Here is a 23,332-nt window from a genome sequence, read left to right on the forward strand (position 1 = left end):
GCAAATGTTTGAGAACTGCAAATGTTTGGCCGGTTACCATGATTGTCACTGCCATCGGGAAAGAGTGGACCGGGGGAACCGTCTAGAAGTGCCTACACAGAGTGAAAGGGGACCAGGAGGGGCATCTAAAATTTGTGCGGGGGCACTCTTGGAGATATTTTGTCTCCTGATGCTTTGTCCATTTTATTTTACTAGTCTTTTGCATATGTGTGTGTGTCCGTATGTGTATGTTTGTTGATTGGTGTTTTTATTTTTTCAATTTGTTTTATTTGGCTTCATTTTTTTTTTTTTTAATGTGCCTATTTGCTAGAAAAGAGAGGAGGGAGAGAGACAGAACTTGAGAAGGTCGGGAAGTGGCAAAGTTCAGGGAGGAGATAAGGGAGGGAAATCATGATCAGATTATAGAGTATGAAAAATATTTTCAATATAAAAGTATATTGGGTGAATAGTCTTCATTCTTAGGGGGAAAAGTATTCATTACCGGGAGGGGGAGAATTTAGAGCATCTAGTCCGTTTTTCAGCCTTCCTTCTTTCTTCCTTATACTGAACACAGCTTCCCTGGTTCTGCACTTCCGGTCTTCATACTTAGTGAACCTTTGGCCAGTCACCAAGGTCCAGATCTAAGGACTAAACACCATTTCCATGTTGAATGGCGCATCTGTCACAGTGAGGACCATGGTGACAGGAAGCTGCTGGTGACTGTGAAGAGCCAGTGTGGGCTGTGGGGAATGAGTTTGGCTCCAGGAGCAGACATTACAGGATGTTTGCATCTAATCTGGCACCTGCTTCCCAGGGTGGAACATCAGGTGCTTGTTTGCAGGATTCCAGAATATCTCAGGTTTTTGCAGAACTGTGGTCATGATGTAAATGTAGGGCCTCCCTGCCTCATTAGTTTATTGTAGGATTGATGGCTCCAGGAACCAGCTCTTATTGGTCAGAATGCCCAAGAGTACAAACCGGAGGCAAATCTAAGTGAGGCACAGCATCACTCCCTAGCCAGACAGCTGTTACCTGCATGTGATCAGCTCTGCCTGTTTGTAGGAATATATCACCTCAGGTCCATGGATGGCCAGTGTCCATTCATAGAAGGAAGGTCAAGGTAGGGTCATTGGACCCTCACATAAGTCACTCCACCATTTTCATACAATTCTGACCTAATCATACATGGCCTCAACTTTAGGAAAGTCCAGGGGGCTAAATTGCACAGACTTGGAGACCTTAATAAAGGGCTCTTGTACTAATACACACTTAAAAATTCAAACATTTATGTACACACAACATATTCATACAAAATATCTCTCTCTCTCTCTCACACACACACACATTGTCTTGGCTAGTGTTTTGCCAACACGACACAAGATACAGTCATCTGGGAAGATCCTCCATTGAGAAAATGACCCTATCAGATGGCCTGTGGGCAAGCCTGGAGTGCATCTTTTTTTAAATTGATGACTGATACCAGAATGCCCAGGTGACTATGGCTGGTACCGCACCTGGGCATGTGGTCCTGGATGGTATATCAGAGCAGGCTAAGCTAGCAATGGGAAATAAGCCAGTAAGCAACATTTCGCCATGGCCTTTGCACCAGCTCCTACCTTTGTGTTCTGTCTTGAGTTCAGGCCCTGATTTCCACAGATGATGGATCACAACCTGTGAGATAATATGAGCCCTTTCCTCCCCAAGTTGATTTGGGTCATGGTGTTTTATCAAAAGAATAGAAGCCCTAACTAAGAATATGTTGTTACATATTCTTTCACACTGTTATACTCTCAGATGCTCACATGTGACTCAGTGTCATATACACTCACAATCATGTTGCATGCAAGTATACATTCTCACACTTGAATGCTCGCATGCCTGCATGCTCACACTGCACACACAGTGTGTTAAACACACAACCTCACACAGAAATGCTTGAGGCAAGTAAACATGCCCTTACATACACATAGTAACACCCTAATACCTTTATACATCTTTGAACATACGTATACACTCTTCGCTGACTAGTCTTTCTCAGCTTAACTCAAACCTACACATTAACAGAGTAGAAATCTCAATTGAGGAATTGCCTCTATCAGTTTGTCCTGTGGTCATATGTGTGAGGCTTTTTCTTAATTTCTATTAATGAAAGAGGGCCCAACCCACTGTGGGTCGTGCTATTCTTAGGCACATGGGTATGGACTGTAAAAGGTAACTGAGCACACCAAAAGAAACAAGTCAGAGGAAGCAAGCCAGTAAGCAGCTTTTCTCCATGGTTCCTGCTTTCCAGTCCTACTTTCCATACCTCCCTTGGCTTCCCTTGTCAATGGACTGACCTGTAAGCTGAAATACACATTCTTTCTCAAGTTGCTTTTGATTATGATGTCTATCACAGCAACAAAAAGTAAATTGAACATGATGTTACACACTTTTACACCACAACACACACAATATATATATACACTCATGTAAGTATACACAATCTTAAGTACTTTTTTCTCACACCCACAGTCACACATTCACACCTATTGTTTCCTACACATTCACACATGGACACACACAGAGACTCTCTTACATGCTGTCACAATTTCCCCTAATATTTTTGTGCAGCTGATTCACTGACACTCACTTGTGTGGAATATACTTATGCACTTGTTCTCTGTACACTGTCATTTCTATGCATTCCTGAGCATGCACACACACACACACACACACACACACACATCACCCTATTATACCTCCAAACACATACTCAAAGAAACACAGTCTTACACTTAAAATTATGTACACTAACCATACTTATATACAAATACACAAACATGATCACACAAACACATCATGACATGCAAACATACTACTATTCCACTCCCACTCATGCTCATACATACACAGTCTCACACAAGCTCACAGTGTCACACATTTTCTTAATAGCTCTGCCCTTAAAACTATCCCTAATTTTAACCCAATTAATAATCTAAACCATAGCCCTAATACTAACCTAAACCCAGACATCAAATGGATCCTTATCCTTAAACAACCTGGGGCCTGATCACAGCACTAAGCCTAACACTAAGCCTAGTCTTAATGGTGTACCTAACACTGTTGCTAACTCTAATCCAAGCTGTATCCCCAAGTCTCATCCATAAAGTCTCCATTTGTTCCAAGGAAAGTTCTCTACCTGAGGAGTAAGGACTACACTTACCTGAGGTTATAAGGGATTAGATTGTTGTTAGGGATTATGGTAGGTTAGTTAGGTGATGGTTAGCATCCACGACTTCACTAGCTCTAGATACTTGGTTAGGTTTCCAGTATCAAGAATAAATTCCTTCTTGTTGAGTAAGTCCAGCTAGAGAGCTGCCAAGGTATGCATGCCACTGCTGCCCTCGTAGGACTGTTGTACATGTTGGTCATTGTTGTGGTTTGCAGGCATCATAGCTGGCTACAACTTCTCTCCTCAGGAAGCTTGCTTGGTGCTTGCTGGTACCATGAAAGCTAGTCTTCAGGGGAGAGACATGCAGTTCAGCCCCCAGCTCAAGGGCCTCTGGGCCCTGTGTCTGACGTTCATGGTGTCTTCAGCATGGTGTCCTCCTGCCTCTGCAGGGTGACCTAATGTAATATGATAGCTTGTAAGGTTTTGAGAATTTCTTGGACATCCCTGACCAATAGCTCAAAAGTATTTTCATATCTTGTTATTGAAAGTTTTTGTTAGGTGGTCTTTGGCTCATTGTCAGTCCAGATGAGAAAATTTCATTTAAATTATGTATGTGTACTTTCAAACATATTATATGTATTTTAGGTTTTTAAAAGATAAATCGATAATAGTATGATTGCTTGTACCTTTCAGACATACTTATTGTTGTGTTACCCCTACTTCCCTAAAGTACCCCCCTTGTTTTTATTTTCTCAATCAGATCATGTGTACCCTGCTATTGCCCTCTCTGTTTCTCCTTACTCTCCTGATTTCAACAGTGGTCTCTCCCTACTTTCTGCAATTACTTAGACTACTCTTATCTAAAGATTTGGAGCTAGGTGCAGCCAACGAGAGAGATGTGACATTTGTCTTTCTGGGGCTGGATTGCCGTACTCAGTGATTGTTTCTCGTTGTCGGGTGTCCTGCAGGCCTCAGGGCCACTGGGGAGATGATTCCTGAGAGCTCAAGAATGAAGTGAAAGCTGCCATCTTGGCAGGCAATGGGTCAAAACCTTAAGAGTCTGACCTCATGGTTTATTCTTATACATTTAAGCATGGCAAAACTTTGTGACGAGGTTTCCAAGTGACATTTACCACAAAGAAGTTTTATTCGTATCTACATAGAGACTTCCTAGCAAGGTAGCCATGCACCTGTGACCTTTACAATGAGTTTTATTGGATAAACAGAGCTTAGAGCAAGGGCCCTGAGGTAGGATCAGTGATAAGCATGAGGATAGATTATGTTGGTGGAGGATACAAAGCACATGCCAATTCTTTCATAGGGATGGGTTGTATTCATTGAGATACAAATCCCAAGTTTGGGGCCTAAACAATTCTCAGTAAGGAGTTCCTCTCCCTACTGTTGGGTAGCTGTAGGTGGAAGTAGGTTCTAACCAGAATAGCAAAGGTCACCAGGTTGTTGGCACTTTCACTCTGGCATTTCCAAGTGACCAGGTGCCAGTCATTTCCTTTCCTTAATTAAATTATGCATGCTGATTGACAGTCCTGGTTTCTTCCATGCTTATTCTAAGTTTTGTTCCTTTATCTCCCCATGTCTAATTTTTTAAAGAAAAATTAATAGGTGTGGTAGTTAGAGGAGAATAAAAGTTACTTTTTTTGTTTGTTTGTTTTTGTTTTTGTTTTTTCGAGACAGGGTTTCTCTGTGTAGCCCTGGCTGTCCTGGAACTCACTCTGTAGACCAGGCTGGCCTCGAACTCAGAAATCCACCTGCCTCTGCCTCCCGAGTGCTGGGATTAAAGGTGTGCGCCACCACGTCCGGCTTAAAAGTTACTTTTTAAAAAATTAATTATTTTATTTATTTACAGATGTTGTTCCCCCTCCCGTTCTCCCCTCCTAGAGTTCTTCACCCACCCTACTCCACCCCTCAGCTTTGGCTCTGGGAGAGTGCTCCTTCCTTCATCCTCCTCCCTTGTCATCAAGTTCCCCAGAGACTAAGACACCAACCAACATGGGTTGGTCTGAGGCCCCTGGCACATACGTAAAAGTTACTTTTAAATTGTGTTCTCTAGTTTTGTGTTTCCATGGGATTCTTGTGTACAAATGTGTGTGTGTGTGTGTGTGTGTGTGTGTGTGTGTGTGAGCGCACACACCTATACATGTTTCTTCTTTTGCTTTGGCTCTTTTTCTTCTGTCTGTTTTGGTTTGTTTATTTTTATTTTATTTTAATATTTTTAAATTTTATTTTATTTGTAATTCATTTTTTACACTCCATATTCCATTCCCCGCCCCCATCCACCCTCTGACTGCATCATGTCCCACACCTCCTCCCCACCCCACTCCATCTCTACAAAGATGCCCCCACCCCCCTACCCCACCTGACCTCTAAACTCCCTAGGGCCTCCAGTCTTTTGAGGGTTAGGTGCTTCATCTCTGAATGAACACAGACCTGGATGTCCTCTACTGTATGTTTGTTGGGGTCCTCATATCAGCTGGTGTATGCTGCCTGTTTGATGGTCCAGTGTTTGAGAGATCTCAGGAGTCCAGATTAATTGAGACTGCTGATCCTCTTACAGGGTTGCCCTCCTCCTCCAGCTTCTTTAAGCCTTTCCTAATTCAACAACAGGGGTCAGCTGCTTCTGACCATTGGTTGGGTGCAAATATCTGCAACTGACTCTTTCAGCTGCTTGTTGTCTTTCAGAGGGCAGTCATGATCCCTTTTTGTGAGGGTTTCATAGCCTCAGTAATAGTGTCAGGCCTTGGGAGCTCCCCTTGAGCTGGATCCCACTTTGGGCCTGTCACTGGACCTTCTTTTCCTAAGGCTCCTCTCCATTTCCATCCCTGTAATTCTTTCAGACAGAAACAATTTCGGGCCAGATGTATGACTGTGGGATGATAACCCCATCCCTCACTTGATGTCCTGTCTTCCTGCTGGAGGTGGGCTCTATAAGTTCCCTCTCCCTACTGTTGGGCATTTCATCAAAGGTTCCTCCCTATGAGTCCTGGGAGTTTCTCACCTCCCAGGTCTCTGGTGCATTCTGGGAGTACCCCCAACCTCCTATTTCCTGAGGTTGCCTGTTTACATTCTTTCTGCTGGCCCTCAGGGCTTCAGTCCTTTTCCCTCCCCCAGTACCAAATCAGGTACCACTCTACCCTCCTCACTATCCGCCCCCCCTGACCCATTTGCCCTCCCAGTTCTCTCCCTCCCTCCCCTTGTGATTGCTTTCTTCTCTCTCCCAAATGGGACTGAGGCATACTCACTTGGGCACTTCAGCTTGTTGAACCTTTTGAATTCTGTGGACTGTATCTTGTGTATTCTTTATGGGTTTTTCTTTTTTCTTTTTCTTTTTTGGCTAATATCCACTTATTAGTGAGTACATACCTTTTGGGTCTTGCATGTCCTTTTGGGTCTGAGTTACCTCACTCAGGGTGATATTTTTCAGTTCCATCCCTTTGCCTGTAAAAGTCAGGATGTCCTTGTTCTTAATAGCTGAGTAGTAATCCATTGTGTAAATGAACTGCATTTTCTGTATCCATTTTTCTATCATGGGACATCTAGGTTTACAGCTTCTGGATATCACAAGTAAGGCCGCTATGAACATAGTGAAACAGGCGCCCCTGTGGCATGGCGGGGCATCTTCTGGATATCACAAGTAAGGCCGCTATGAACACAGTGAAACAGGCGCCCCTGTGGCATGGCGGGGCATCTTCTGGATATCACAAGTAAGGCCGCTATGAACATAGTGAAACAGGTGCCCCTGTGGCATGGCGGGGCATCTTTTGGGTACATTCCCAAGAGTAGTAGAGCTGGGTCTTCGGGTAGATTTATTTTAATATTTTTAGATGCCTGTTTGTACGGTAATGATAGAGAGAAACAAAGAGTATGGAATTGGGTGGGTAGGGAAGTGGTGAGGATCTGAGAGGAACTGCAGAGAGAAAACAATAATCAGAAAATACTGTGTGAAAAAGATCAACTTTCAGGTAGAAAAATAATCACTCCTCTGAATGTTTTCTCAAGGATTTTTTTCTTTTTCTTTTTTTTTTGGGGGGGGGCAGGGGTTTCAAGACAGGGTTTCTCTGTGTAGCCTGAACTCAGAAATCCTCCTGCCTCTGCCTCCAAGTGCTGGGATTAAAGGCATGTGCCACCACTGCCCAGCTTTCTCAAGGATCTTAAAGGTTGATTATGGAATTGTTTGTAGACACATGAATGACAGCTGTACTTTCTGTCTAGAAGTACGACTTTGACTCCTTTTTCATTTATAACCCTTCTTCCTAACCCTAGTTTTTGTCCAAAGCTTGCTTAGGGCAGATTAGGCAGGCAGTTTACTCCAATCCAGGATTCAGCTGTGATGTTGTATTTCCTGTGTCCTAACTGGATTGAGTTATGTTGTCCAGTTTCTCATTCTTTCAGAGGAGAAGACACCTGAGACTTCTTATTTTATCGTGGCTTTAAGGAACAGTACTGTGGCATCTAGAGTTCTTCTCTCATATTCCACATTGTGTTGAGATGTAGTTTCTCACTTGATAGAAACAGAGCAAGTCTAGCCCAGCACTTGTGCTGCTTTCTCTGGCCAGGTTACTACTGAGTTTCAGTTCTGAGAGTAACAAGCAACAAAAAAAGAACAACATGACCCTCAAAATCCATGTTATAAGAATTCCAATTTAATTCTCATTTTTTTCAGAAGTTTGTTGATGTCATAAAATGTTTAGTTAGATATTATCCAAAGGTGACTTATACATTTTTATCAGGGTGAGTCAGTGGTGTTATTTTCCTTATGAAGTTTGCTCCAAAATTACTATGAGTAAAAGAAATACCTACCTCATTTTCCAGATTAGACCTATTCTTTGCCGAAATGACAATATAACCTCCCACCATAATTGCCAGCTGGTACAAGAACCACAAATCCTCCACCTAGCTTTTCCTATATTCTAGAAGACATATTTACATTTTTTTCCAGACCTGAAGAATTAAAAATTCTTATGTTTGTTCTAAGAAAATAGAAAATCAGTGTGTGTGTGTGATTTTTTCTTTTCTTTTTGTGTGTGTGTGTGTATGTGTAACTTTAAAGCAAACTTACTTTTAGAAAAGACATAACATGCAGAACTGAAATGTATGGAATGTCATTTTAAGAGAGTAATTTAAGTACTAGGTGAGCTACACCTCTGTGTTAGTTCTTTATCTGGACCATAAAAAATGATAACATCCCAGTATCTATTTTTTTCTCACTAATGTCAGCTTAAAGAACAGAGTCATGACCTCTTCCTTTAGAAGTCACTTCTGCATCTGCTCCATCTGAATTCCTCATTCCAGGGAGATGAAAAGGTACAAAGAGCTCTGCTCCTGATCAGACTAACATCCGAGTCCCATAGACAAACAACAAATTGGGCACATTTCTATGGTGTACAGCTACATTTAGATCTTGGCATTTTTTCATGTTCCCAATATGTCCATAATGCTCCCCTGAGCAGCCTATGGAATGAATCACAGACTTCAAAATGGAGAAGGGAGATTCAGCTGTGGGAATAATAGACCTCAGGGATTCCACAAAGATACTATGTTTGATTCCTTCTCAATGTCATCAATACACCTGAAGGGTATATGTGACATTCCAAATGCCTCATGCACAGGGACAATCTCAACCTGAGGTTAAGGGAACGACTACCATTTATCAGTAGCTTAGCTGGCCCATGTGCCCAAATTCACATTTGCGTAGTGATTATCCTTTATACACATCATCTGCAAATGCATGGAGGAGGAGGAGAAATAAGAAGAGGAAAGGCATATGCAATAGTGTCTGGGTTTGGTGGCTGATTATGGGATGGATCCCCCGGTGGGGTAGTCTCTGGATAGTCCATCCTTTCATCTTAGCTCCAAAATTCGTCTCTGTGACTCCTTTCGTGGGTATTTTGTTCCCTATTCTAAGGAGGAATGAAGTATCCACCCATTGGTCTTCCCTCTTCTTGATTTTCTTGTGTTTTGCAAATTGTATCTTGGGTGTTCTATGTTTCTGGGCTAATATCCACAGTGAGTGCATATCTAATGACTTCTTTTGTGATTAGGTTACCTCACTAAGGATGATATCCTCCAGATACATCCATTTGTCCAAGAATTTCATAAATCCATTGTTTTTAATAGCTGAGTAGTACTCAGCTATTATGTAAATGTACCACATTTTCTGTATCCATTCTTCTGTTGAGGGACATCTGGATTCTTTCCAGCTTCTGGCTATTATAAATAAGGCTGCTATGAACATAGTGGAGCATGTGTTCTTATTACCAGTTGGCAAGGAGCTGAAAGGATCTACAACCCTATAGGTGGAACAACAATATGAACTAACCAGTACTCCCAGAGCTGCATATGTAGCATATGTAGCAGAAGATGGCCTAGTCAGCCATCACTGGGAATAGAGGCCCCTTGGTATTGCAAACTTTATATGCCCCAGTACAGGGGAATGCCAGGGCCAAGAAGCGGTAGTGGGTGGGTAGGGGAGTAGGGTGGAGGGAGGGTATAGGGAACTTTCGGATAGCATTTGAAATGTATATAAAGAAAATATCTAATAAAAAATAAATAAATAGGAAAAAAGAACCCCCCCCCCAAAGAAGAAGAAGAGGATAGGATCTCTTCTTGCTCCCTGGCCATCTTGGCAGCTGATCTTGGTTGGGGGTTGGCCCGCACCTAAGGCAGGAAGATGGTGGTGAAAAAAAAAGACGAAAAAGTCTCTGGAGTCGATCAACTTTAGGCTATGCAAAGTGGAAAGTACATTGTGGGGTATAAACAGACTCTAAAGATGATCAGACAAGGCAAAGTGAAATTGGTTATCCTTGCCAACAACTGCCCAGGAAATCTGAAATAGTACTATGCCATGATAGCTAAAACTGGTGTCTATCACTACAGTGGCAATAATATTGAACTGGGCACAGCGAGTGGAAAACACTACAGAGTATGTACACTGGCTATCATTGACCCAGGTGATTCTGATATTATTAGAAGCATGCCAGAACAGACTGGTGAGAAGTAAACAAGAAAGTTTTCCTTTAATAAAACTTTGCCAGAGCTCCTTTTGAAAAGAAGAAGAGAAAAAGAAGAAGGAGAAGGAGGAGGAGGAGGAGGAGGAGGAAGGAGGTGGAAGGAGGAGAAGAAGAAGATGAAGAAGAAAAGGAAAAGTCAGGCTTTCTGGGAACAATTTCAAGAATGTGCTCAGTGAGCTTCACAGTTTGCTATTGTCCTGTGAGCCCAGTGAGAAGAACATGGCTGGACAAAGGAATGGGGTAGATCTGGAATCAGTGTTCTAAGTAAATGACCCTCTGGAATATTCTACATTTTGTTAAATTGGGTGATGAGACTGTAAACAGAAGCAATGGAGAGATATAATGAACCAACAGATTAAGACTAGAATTAGTGCTCCTTCCTCTGGGGACATTAAGGAAAAGTAAGATCATCAGAAGCTTTGGCTTACATCTCTCTCTCCTCCAAAATGATTGTGTTTAAACCACAGCTCAGTGGAGACTGTGTGCTAAAGCAGAATCATTTACATGGAAAAGTCATCAATAATTAGATAAATGCACCCACAAAAAAATTGTATCTCCTGCTTTGGCTTCATCTGTTAGCAGTGAGAAGACACCATTTGTGAGCCAGTGTGGGCCCTCAACAAACACCAGATCCTCTGGAATTCTCATTTGGTACCTAGACTCCATCACTATAAAATAAAATACCTTTTGTTTGTAAGCTTAGCATCTTATGGATTCTGTTTCAGCAGCCTAAATACTGTGTGACTCTGGAGGAAGACAAGAAACCAAGTCAAGACAAGGTGAGGTCACATGAAACGGAGAGAGAAACAGTATTTCACACTGACTCTTTTGCTTAGATCTCACTCGCATGTGAAGCCAGTGAAGGGCACTTCTCTTGCTTAAAAAAAAAACAAAAACAAAAAACAAAAACAAAAAACAAAAAACAAAACACCTTTAATCTCCTGTGCAGAAACAAACAAAGAAACAAAAAAATGTGAGGAGAGCGCCTGGACAAGTGCAGGATATCCCAAGAGTTGTTTTCCTAACAAGCTGGGGCTGTTCTCTTTATGATAATCCTCCTGTGCTCTTGTGGGAGAGATCTTCATTTGGATATGTTTCTAATCCTGTGACAGTCTCCAGCCTCTGAGGGAAGCTGCCAATCCTTTTGCAGGAAATCAGTGGCTGTTGTAGAACCAGAGTGGGACCCAAAGTGAGCAGTCCATGTGCTAACAAGAAGGTCACGCTATCTCATCACACATCGGATAGAGGCTCTTTTATCCACGTTCTTGAGAGAGACACAGGCTTGTTATTGCTGAGCCTTGGGAGGGAAGGGAATTCTTGAGACTATTTAGAGCTAAACGCTTTCAAATGGTGATGGACTTGGGAAATGAACTCAGTAACTGATCAGAAACTGGTTTAGAGTCAATCTAGTATGATTGGTAATTTAAACACTTTTGTCCTCATCTATCCTTAGTGGGGAAGAAAACTGAGAACTAGTAAATGTTGGGACCTCTGAGTCTCTCCATAAACCACACAAGCACTGATCTCAGACAGGGATGGTTTATTGAACACACACCCCAGTACTGAACGATCAGTCTTTGGGGCTGAGACTATAACCCTGAAAAATGTTCAGGGCAGGCTTATAAAGGAAAATATCACAATGAACTCATGTGCAGGTGCAAGAAGTGCTGCCTGGTGGTCAGATCTGACTCAAGCTATTTTGGGTAGTTAGATAGAACAGTTCTAATTGACTTCTGGCTGCTGCTGTAAATATTTTCCTTTGGGCTTGGCAGCAGGATATTCCTTGGGATCTCCTTTTCATTTGCCACTCCCAGAAAATATCTGTTTTGTTCCCACCATCAAAACCCTGTCGCCTTGTGACCCTAGGTTGTTTGGCTTTTCCTTGCCTCCTTCCTACACTACTCATGTTAGCACAGTCTAGAGGCCAATCCCAGGTTCCAATGTCATATGATAACATGGGTGTCTCTTTATAAAGTTGATTTCAGGAGCAGATGATTGTTGATTTGTGCATCACTGTCAGAATAGTTGTCTGCTGGTGTAATTCTGCTCCCATGTCCTTTAGCATCTGAAAATGCATGGAATTGGCCCCAACTCAGAGCTGGCCAGGCCACTTCAGAGAAGCACCCCTGTGCATCAGCAGTTCAAGTTGCCTCACAGCAGAGAAGGGGAACTCATCTTGATGAACTGAAGGGGAAATTTCCACTCATGGGTGCTTTGTTGGCCAGGTCCACTGTCATGATATTCACAGTTGTGCTGCCTGCCTTACTGACCAGTGGTCTAGAGAGTTTGGGATGCTCAAAAGAATACCTGTGTGGGGATAGAGGCCTTAGAAGATATTTACTGTAGCATTCCTAGTTTGTATATCAGGAACATGAAGCTGAGAGCTTAATTAACTGGTATTACTAACACAACCACAGATGGAAAAGAATATTGCCCAGAATCTTAGAAGCATTCTCAGGTCAGTGGCATACTTACTTGGTAAATTTTTCAGAAACAAAGCAAATGCTTTTGTGAAGTTATAGAATGAATGTGGCAGTAACTAGGGCCCCTTTAGAGGAAGGAAATTATTAAAATTGACAGCCCTGGGCTGCCAAGGCAGACATTGCTCTAAGCCATTCTATGCATTTGCAGCCTTTGCAGCCTTGGACAGAAATTCAACTTTCCTGGGTTCTCTCCTCCCCCAAAAAAGAGCTGTAACAGGGTATTGGATGTTGGCTTTTGACACTGTAACACAGTTGGAGATGCTCACCAACTGTTAAGAATTTGGTAGCCCTGTGGTCATGCTTCAGATGCAACATGTCAGGGCTTCAAAAATAGCTAACTATAACACAAACATGCCTTGGCAAGAGATCAGCTAGAGACGTCAATACCAAGGCTTTGTGCTGGAATAACTCCAAAAAGTGCATTCCTTGGTAAAGAGTACACATGATTAGAAGATCCTGACTGATAAGTGGGTGGCCCTGTTGGAGTCCGTCAAAAGACTCTCACTCATAAAGACCACAGAGATCACCATTGCTGCAAACTGCATGATGATTTTTATTGATCCAACATGTTGCACCCCCCCCCCCCCAGCACACAGGCCAGAGGAGAGACCCAGAACAAACAAAGAACACACTTTTTATACCTTGTAAGGGGCAGATTTAGGCAACAGGGCTAGCTGGCTTATTCTTATTGGTGTAGCAAGAAACCTTTTCAGGCATTGGCTGGTTGCATAGGGTGACTTTGGCCTAGTGACTCACTTTGCCTGCCCTTATGGTGGGTTATTCAACAAAGCAGCAGTACATTTTGAACTTAAGGGTCAGCTATTAACATCACAGCTATTAACGTCACAGGGAATTCTAGCAAGGCCAGAGCGGTTTATTGTTTTTCTCAGAATTCACTGGAGGGGGGGGGCAGGGGAATTTCTCTGGGAACTGCTAATCTTGTTATGGTTATTTTTCTGAGAACAGTTCATTTTGTTTTGGCAGCTGTAGACTTAGTCATTTTGACCACTATGTTTCTGAAAGTCCCCTCAGAGGGGAAGGGGCTAGATGGTCTTGAACTTATTTTGGATTCTATACTCCCCGCTTTTCCTCTGGTACATTTCAATCCTAAAATGATGTCCCACTTTGTTACAGTCACTGACATTGTTGTCTGAGCATCAAAACTTGTACTATATTTAAGCAATTAAGGATGCATGGGCCAAAGGTTAAGAACAGAAACAGGATAAGAAGGGGTAGTAAACAGAACTAGGTAGGGACCCTTCTGGGCATGATGCAGGTGCACATAGATCAGATCTCTGACCTGGAACTGGTGAGATGTGGGGTACCTGGCTTGTTTGCTGCAGCCAGTTGTGACCAGACTTCTTTCTGCACCACCTGCAAGCCTTTAATTTAGCATACAGATCATTATTACAACATGTGGGTTCAGTCACATCATTTAAGACAGTGATGGGTGTAGGAGCCTCATAAAGGATCTTAAGGGAGTAAGACTGAACCAACAGGGAGTATTTTTAGTTCTAGATAGGGAAAGGGGAAGGAGCACCACCCAGCTTGTGCCAGTCTCCATGGTTAATTTTGTCAAGGTTTATTTTAGGGTTCTATTCATCCTTTCTACCTGTCCTGAGGTCTGCACACACAGTGTAATTTCTATTCTATCTCTAAATACTTGGTCACGCCTGACTTACCTGGGCAACAAAGGCGGGGCCATTATCTGACACTATTGCTTTTGGCACTCTGAACCCTGAAAAAATTTCTTCAATAATCTTCTTATCAACCATCTGAGCAGTCACATTTTTACAGGGAAAAGCTTCTACCCATCTCGAGAACGTATCCACAAAAGCCAGAAGGTATTTCTTCCCGTATTTTCCTCAGTAAAGTCTACCTACCAGTAGATGCCAGGTCTGTCTCCCCGGTACCTCTTCCCTGGATCCACCGTAGTGTGGCAGATATTGACATTTTGACAGGGCACACACTTGTGCACCACCTGCTCCACAGGTGTTTTAACCCTGGTACATGGTACTTAGCCTTGGAGAATGTCTGGATGAGCTTGCTTACCCCTAAATGAGTCCACTGGTGCATCTGTTTGATCATACCCTCTGCTTGTCTTTGTGGCAGAATTTTCTTTTCCCGGAGGTGTACCACAGTCTTTTATTTTTGTTGAACTGGTTACAGGAATCTTTGGAAGTGAGGGCTAAGTCCTCTGCTGTATAGGTAAAATAGGGGAAGGGATTTTCAGGCTCCATTGTCAGGAGCACCAGCAGGGCCATGGCTGCAACTGCTCATGCCTCTCTGTCTGCCGTGTTGTTGCCCCTTTCTATCACGGTATCACTCTTCTGGTGACTAGGACAGTGGATGATGCTTACCTTGGCAGGGTCATGAAGGGGCCTCAGTAGAGCCAGTATTTGCTCTTTGTTCTTAATTTCTTTTCCTCCTGACATCAGTAGACCCCTCTGTTGATATATGGACCCATGGACGTAGGCTATGGCAAAAGCATACCTGCTATCCGTGTAGATGTTGAGTCTTTTTCCTAATTTCAAGGCCTTAGTGAGTGCAATCAGTTCTGCCTTTTGGGCCGACGTGTCCTCTGGCAGGGCCTGTGTCCAGATAATTTGGTATCCATTTTGCTCCATCATGTCTTTTTTTTTTTATTATGTATTTTCCTCAATTACATTTCCAATGCTATCAAAAAAAGTCCCCAATACACTCCCCCCCAGTCCCCCACCCACCCACCCCCACCCCTTGGCCCTGGCATTCCCCTGTACTGGGGCATATAAAGTTGGCAAGTCCAATGGGCCTCTCTTTCCAGTGATGGCCGACTAGGCCAACAAATGCAGCTAGAGTCAAGAGCTCTGGGGTACTGGTTAGTTCATGACCCTGCCAAGGTAAGCATCATCCACTGTCCTAGTCACCAGAAGAGTGATACCATGATCCACCTATGGGGTTGCAGTTCCCTTTAGCTCCTTGGGTACTTTCTCTAGCTCCTCCATTGGGGGCCCTGTGATCCATCCAATAGCTGACTGTGAGCATCCACTTCTGTGTTTGCTAGGCCCCGGCATTGTCTCACAAGAGACAGCTATATCTGGGTCCTTTCAGCAAAATCTTGCTAGTGTATGCAATGGTGTCAGCGTTTGGAAGCTGATTATGGGATGGATCTCTGGATATGGCAGTCTTTAGATGGTCCATCCTTTCTTCACAGCTCCAAACTTTATCTCTGTAACTCTTTCCATGGGTGTTTTGTTCCCAGTTCCAAGAAGGGGCACAGTCTGGTCTTCGTTCTTCTTGAGTTTCATGTGTTTAACAAATTGTATCTTATATCTTGGGTATCCTAAGTTTTTGGGCTAATATCCACTTATCAGTGAGTACATATTGTGTGACCTAAAGCTGTACTACAGAGCAATTGTGATAAAAACTGCATGGTACTGGTATAACGACAGACAAGTAGACCAATGGAACAGAATTGAAGACCCTGAGATCAACCCACATACCTATGGTCACTTGATCTTTGACAAGGGAGCAAAAACCATCCAGTGGAAAAAAGACAGCATTTTCAACAAATGGTGCTGGCACAACTGGCGGTTATCATGTAGAAGAATGCGAATTGATCCATTCCTATCTCCTTGTACCAAGGTCAAATCTAAGTGGATTAAGGAACTCCACATAAAACCAGAGACACTGAAACTTATAGAGGAGAAAGTAGGGAAAAGCCTCTAAGATATGGGTACAGGGGAAAAATTCCTGAATAGAACAGCAAAGGCTTGTGCTGTAAGATCGAGAATCGATAAATGGGACCTCATAAAGTTGCAAAGCTTCTGCAAGGCAAAAGACACCATCAATAAGACAAAAAGACCACCAACAGATTGGGAAAGGATCTTTACCTATCCTAAATCAGATAGGGGACTAATATCCAATATATATAAGGAACTCAAGAAGGTGGACTCCAGAAAATCAAATAACCCCATTAAAAAATGGGGCTCAGAACTGAACAAAGAATTCTCACCTGAGGAATACCGAATGGCAGAGAAGCACCTGGAAAAATGTTCAACATCCTTAATCATCAGGGAAATGCAACTCAAAACAACCCTGAGATTCCACCTCACACCAGTCAGAATGGCTAAGATCAAAAATTCAGGTGACAGCAGATGCTGGTGAGGATGTGGAGAAAGAGGAACACTCCTTCATTGTTGGTGGGATTGCAAGCTGGTACAACCACTCTGGAAATCAGTTTGGCGGTTCCTCAGAAAATTGGACATAATACTACCAGAGGATCCAGCAATACCTCTCCTGGGCATATATCCAGAAGATGTTCCAACCGGTAAGAAGGACACATGCTCCACTATGTTCATAGCAGCCTTATTTATAATAGCCAGAAGCTGGAAAGAACCAAGATGCCCCTCAACAGAGGAATGGATACAGAAAATGTGGTACATTTACACAATGGAGTACTACTCAGCTATTAAAAGGAATGAATTTATGAAATTCCTAGGCAAATGGATGGATCTGGAGGGCATCATCCTGAGTGAGGTAACATATTCACAAAGGAACTCACACAATATGTACTTGCTCCATCATGTCTTTTCTCTCCTTCTAGATAGCTGCTTCCGTCTGTGAACCAGTAACTTCTGCGCCCTCTAGTGGCTGGTCTATCAGATCTTCATGCCACCCATGTGCCTCTGTAAGAACTTGCTGACAGTCTGGGTCTGGGAGCAGGAGAGGATTCCCTTAATCCTGCAGAGACTTGATGCCCAAGGGCGAAGAGAATGAGGGGAGAGGGCACCCTCTCAGAGGTGAAGAGGAGGGAGGGTGGGGGAAAGAATTCAAGGGAGGACCAGGAGGGGAGCAACATTTGAGATGTTAATAAATATAATAATTATTAATAAAAAATCTCTAGAAAAAAAGAAATGTTCTCTTTTAGGGCATATTACGGCTATTACATTCTCCACACATTGATCAGTGGACTCTACACCAATACGTGGCTTTGCTCTTTTTCAATATTAAATATGCTAAGTGCCAATAGTCAGTTTTACAAATCAATAAAAAAAAATGCAACAAAATAATGTGGTGTGTTTGGGAGCCAGATCAGTGGGTAAAAATTCTTGAGGTACAAATCTGACAAATTGAGTTCATGCTCTGAATAAAGAAGCCAAATGCAATTGTGAGAAACTTAAAATTACTTTTATCAAAGCAGTTAGCCTGGCAAGGACTTACATTTTCTGAACCTTCCCCTTTATACCAATTAGCAAAGCACTCTAGACTGATGACTCTAGATAGTCCAGATGCTGCCACTACCTACGACTGGAATGATCTTTACAGAAAGGACCCTGCTCAGACATCTACTGCCTTTATGTGCGTTCCCAAGAACAGTCTTTGTTTGTAACAACTTGGGTGTTTGTCCCAGATTTCAAATCCATCATGAAAGAGGAAAAAGGCTACTTAGGAGAGAGCAGTGCAGAAAAAAAAAGGAGAAAAAGAAAAGAGGGGAGGCAGCTTTACCTGGACAGTCATAGAGAGACGAGCTGTAGAGAGAGAACAAGCTAGACACAGGTGAAGACAGAATGGGCCAGAGAATAAGGAGCTAGAAAATTAGAACCTATTGCTAAAGTTAGTATGAGGGCAAGCAGAGCAATTCAGAGGAGGCAGGGAGAGGAGGAGGGGAAGGAGGAGGGAGAGGTAGAGAGGGAGATGGGGAGGGAGAGGGAGAGAGAGGGAGAAAGGGGAGGGGGGAGAGATGGGGAAGGAGAGGAAGATAGGGAGAGGCCAGATTGCATCAGTCAGCTTGGAGAGTCAGAACAGCTGAGTTGAATCAGCCAGCCAGAGATCAGAAAGAGCAAAAAAGGGTGAGCTTATTCAGCAGCATATCTCAGAGGATGAACACTTTCTAGGCCTAGATTAGAATGTTTGGAGGCTAGAAGCTTCCAGGATTAGACCTGGGCTAGCAGACAGAGGCAGTAAGGCTCCAAGATGGCAGTTACTAGAGGAGAATAAAAGTTACATTTACATCAAAATGGCGCCATAGATTCCTTTCCATCCACAAATGTGCCTCAGAGCTGAGGGGAGATCAAAGCAAGATCTAGATGACAGAGCTTGGTACCCATAACTACACTCTGCATGATAAGACAGACTCATCCTTCTTGTATTGAGATCGTGAAATTCCTTCTCATTTCTTTGCCTTGATTTTGGGCCTACATGCTAACTTACGTGGGATGACATTTTAAAGGTCCGTGTTTAATCTGCGAGATGCATGAATCTCACACAGACTTATGGTCAAATGGAGGATAGGTTCATTGATCATGGAGCTGAGCTCCCCATACACAAACACTGGGCAGCTTGGTAGAGCTGATTTTCCCTTTCTACCCATTTGCAGGTCAACAGACTTGGCAGCAGAGTCTTAAGTACCGAGGCATGTTACTACCCCTATCACAGTTTCACCAGAGCCTGGGGCTTCCCACTCTGACAGTGACATTGCTCCTATCATATTTCTTTAACTTTCTACTTTGCTTTCATAGAAAGAATTTAATCTGTTTCAGGCATGGGTTCTAATAACACCTCACTTTATGAATATATGAAAAGGAATGTAAAAGTATGAAAATGGTTCTTGGGGGCATAAGATCCAACGGGTCAGACAGCTCTGCTTTCTCATCTGCATGTGCAGCCAGTTAAGTTCTCAACACAGGAGTATATGCAGAATTTTTTTTTACCTATTATGTCTTAGTTTTTTATTGCTTTGACAGAACACTGACTTTTTAAAACATGTTTTTTATTTACCTTTTGAATAGATTCTTTATACATACAATATATCCTGATTACACTTTTTTCCCTCCCTCTACTCCTTCCAGCCCCCCTCACATCCCATCTACTCCTCCATCTTGGTCCTTTAGGAAAGAACAGACTTCTAAGAGATAAAAGCAAAACATAACAAAATAAAATATGGTAAAACAAATTCTATCTCATTAAAGTTGGACAAGGCAAAACAACAGAAGGGAAAGAGCCCAAGAGAAGGCACATGAATCAGAATCTCTGTTAGTCACACACTCAGAAATCCCAAAAGAACACTCACTGAAAGCTATATTATATATGGAGAGGACCTGGTGAAGATCCATGTATGCCCTGTCCTGCTGCTCAGTCTCTGTGAGTTTATATGACCTTTACTTAGTTGATTTAGAGGGCCTTGTTTTCCTGGTATTCTCCAAATCCTCTGGCTCTTAACACTTTTTTTCTGCCTCATTTTCCTTAATGTTCCCTGAACTTTAAGGGGAGGTATTTCAGAGACATCCCATTTAGATATGAGGGTTTCTGTTTCTCTGTACTCTGTCTGTCTCTGTCCCTGTCTCTCTGTCTCTCTCTGTGTCTCTGTCTCTGTCTCTCTCTCTCTCTCTTTCTGTGTGTGTGTGTGTGTGTGTGTGTGATATTTGGTTATGGATCTCTGTATTTGTTCCTATCTGCTGCAGAGAAACCCTGTCTGATGATAGCTGAATAGAAGGCCTTGATCTATAAGTATAGAGATATTGGGAGTCAATTTACTACCTTTTTTTTTTTTTTTTTTTTTTTGGTTTTTCGAGACAGGGTTTCTCTTTATAGCTCTGGCTGTCCTGGAGCTCACTTTGTAGACCAGGCTGGCCTCAAACTCAGAAATCTGCCTGCCTCTGCCTCCCGAGTGCTGGGATTAAAGGCGTGCACCACCACGCCCGGCTTACTACCTATTTTTAAAGACCAGTAGTATTTGCTTTTACTCTAGGTGTCTGGGCTGTTTAGTTCTATTTCTTGGTCATCGGAGCTAAGTGTAGATTCCATTTCATGGAGCGGGCCTTAAGTCAAATCAGACATTGGTTGGCTAATCACGCAAGCTTTGTGCCACTATTGCCTCAGCATATTTGTAGCAGGACAGTATTGTAGAAGTAAGGTTTTGTGGCTGAGTTGGCATGTTTCTCTTTTGGTAGCCTGCAGAGTATGTGTTCATGTCACAGACACTAAAACATACAGGTGAAGGTTCTTTGAAGGTACCAGCTTAATCTCTCCATGTTCAATGAGTTGAGTAGGTGTTGTCTTCAGCAATGAGGCCTTGCTGTCAGTTTGTCTTGGCATCAACCTGGGCTGTCTGAAGATTTTTATAGGACTCCTTTGGCTAATTGGATGTAACCCAGTTCCAGTACTGGAAGCTTTTTTGGTGACAAGAGATGACCAGTGGGGACTCTGTCTCCCTAGTTATTTGGAGATTTCATTTGGATCACTTTCGTGTATTTTAGGATGTTTCCACAGTACTAGGTTTCCATCATGCCCAAATGCCCCCTCGGTTCTATGTTTCCCCCTGTATCCTCTCCTGCCTCAACACCATCTCCCCTCAGCACCTGATCCTCCTGATCCAGTACAAGGCAAGCAAACAAGTTAAAGAGCCCAAGGGAAGGTATAAGAATCAGAAACCATGTTCTTCACACAGGAATTCATAAGAATACTAAACTGAAAGCCATTATATATATATAAAGAGGACCTGGTTCAGACCCACAAAATCTATTCCATTTTCCCCTCCAAGGAGACCTATGTGTCACCCCATTCCCATCCTTTATACCTAACTTCTCTAGGTTTATAGATTGTAGCTTGCTTATCATTTTCTCACCAGGTAATATCCACATATAAATGAATACATGCAATAATTATTCTAAATCTGGGTTACCTGGTTCTGGATGATTTCTTTCCTTGTTTCTTCCATTTGCCTACAAATTTCATGTCCTTGTTTTTTTAAACAGTTGAATAATACTTTTGTGTAAATGAACCACTTTTTCTTTACCTGATCTTCTGTTAAGGGACATCTATGTTCTTTCCAGTTTCTAGTTATTGTGAATGAAGCAGCAATGAACATAGTTGAGCAGGTGTTTTTGTGGTACAAGTGTCCTTTCGGTATATGCCCAAGAGTGGTATAGTTGGATCTTTAGGTAGATTGACTCCCATTTTTCTAAGAACTGATTCCCATAGCAGTTGTACAAGTTTGCACTCCCATCAGCAATGGAGGAGTGTTCCCTTTATTCTACATCCTGGCCAGCATAAGCTGTCACTTGTATTATTGATCTCAGCCATTCTGACAGGTATAAGATAGAATTTCAGAGTAATTTGATTTACATTTCCCTGATGGCTAAGGATGTTGAATAAATGTTTTGCAGACATTCTGAGTTTCTTCTCTGGAAAATTATCTGTTTAGATCTATACACATTTTTTATCGGATTATTCAGTTTTTAGATATCTAGTTTCTGGAGTTCTTGATAGATTTTGGATAGTAGCCCTATAGTGAATGGTAGAATTTAAAATCCTATATTGAATATATATGGAGAAAGTGAACAGCCTATCTTGTTCTTGATTTTTGTGGAATTGTGCTGAGTTTCTTTCCATTAAGTTGATGTCTCTACGGGCTTGCTGTAAACTGCCCGTTAGATAAGTCGGTTGTAACCTTAATCTCTTCAGGATTTTTTTTCCCATGAAGGAGTGTTGGGTTTTGTCAAAGGCTTTTTCTACATCTAATGAGATAATTCTGTGGTTTTTTTTCTCTTTCAGTTTGTTTATATGGTATATTACATTTATTGATTTATGTTGAAACATTCCTGCATCTCTGGAATGAAGTCTACTTAATCATGGTGGATGATCTTTTCATGTGTTTTTAGATTCAGTGTTCAAGTGTTTTATTATTGTTGCATCTATTTTAATAGGGAAATCAGTCTGTAATTCTCTCTCTCTTTGGTTGGGAGATGTTGAATAAATGCTTCTATTTCATTCACTGGGGGTTATAGGTCTGTTTAAAAGACTTATCTGATCTCGATTTAACTTTAGTAAACTAAATTACCTATAGAGAAAACTATTTCTTTTAGATTTTCCAATTTGGTGAAGTATAGATTTTTAATGGATATACTTATGATTTTCTGAATTTCCTCAGTGTTTGTTGTTAGATTTCCTTTTTCGTTTCTAATGTTATTAATTTGGATATTCTCTCTCTACCTTTTAGCTAATTTGGATATAGGTTTGTTTATCTTATTGATTTCCTCAAAGAACCAAATATTTCTTCATTGATTCTTTATATTGTAGTTCAGTTTCTATTTTATTGATTTCAGTCTCAAGTTTGATTATTTCTTGCTGTGTATTCCTTTTGAGTGTGATTTCTCTGTGAGTTCTAGAGTTTTCAGTTGAGCTGTTACATTGCTTGTATGAGATCTCTCCAAGTTTATTAATGTAGGCACTTGCCTCTTAGAGAACAACTTTCATTGTGTCCCATAAATTTGGGCATATTGTGTATTCATTCCTAGTCTAGAATGTCTTAAATTGATTTCTATTAATTCAAAATGGTTTATTTACTTTTATTTTGTAAAATAAATATGAATATTCTTTTTTCTTGTTTTGTACAGTTAGGGTTTTGATTATTATGTCCTGTGGAGATTTCTTTTCTGGTCCAATCTGTTTGGTGTTCTGCATACCTCTTGTACTTTTATAGGCATTTCCTTTATGTTGGGAAATTTTTCTTCTATGATTTTGTTGAAAATATTTTTCTGGGATTTTGATCTGGGTTTCTTTTCTCTCCTCTATTCTTAGATTTGGTCTTTTTATAGTGTCCTAGATTTCCTGGATCTTTTGTACCAGTTTTTTAGATTTAATATTTTCTTTAATGATATATCCATTTCTTCTATCATATCTTTAATACCTATGATTCTCTCTTCCATCTGTTG

At 41.8% G+C, this 23,332-nt stretch overlaps 1 pseudogene; it reads left to right on the forward strand.

Annotated features, from left to right (window-relative positions):
- The first annotated feature begins 1,477 nt into the window (after positions 1 to 1,477).
- On the forward strand, positions 1,478 to 10,153 carry LOC110312013 (large ribosomal subunit protein eL30-like; annotated as a pseudogene).
- Positions 10,154 to 23,332: the final 13,179 nt, after the last annotated feature.

The sequence above is a fragment of the Mus caroli genome, unplaced genomic scaffold (assembly GCF_978045245.1).
Source record: "Mus caroli unplaced genomic scaffold, Mus_caroli_1 scaffold_17, whole genome shotgun sequence".
Lineage (NCBI taxonomy): Eukaryota > Metazoa > Chordata > Mammalia > Rodentia > Muridae > Mus > Mus caroli.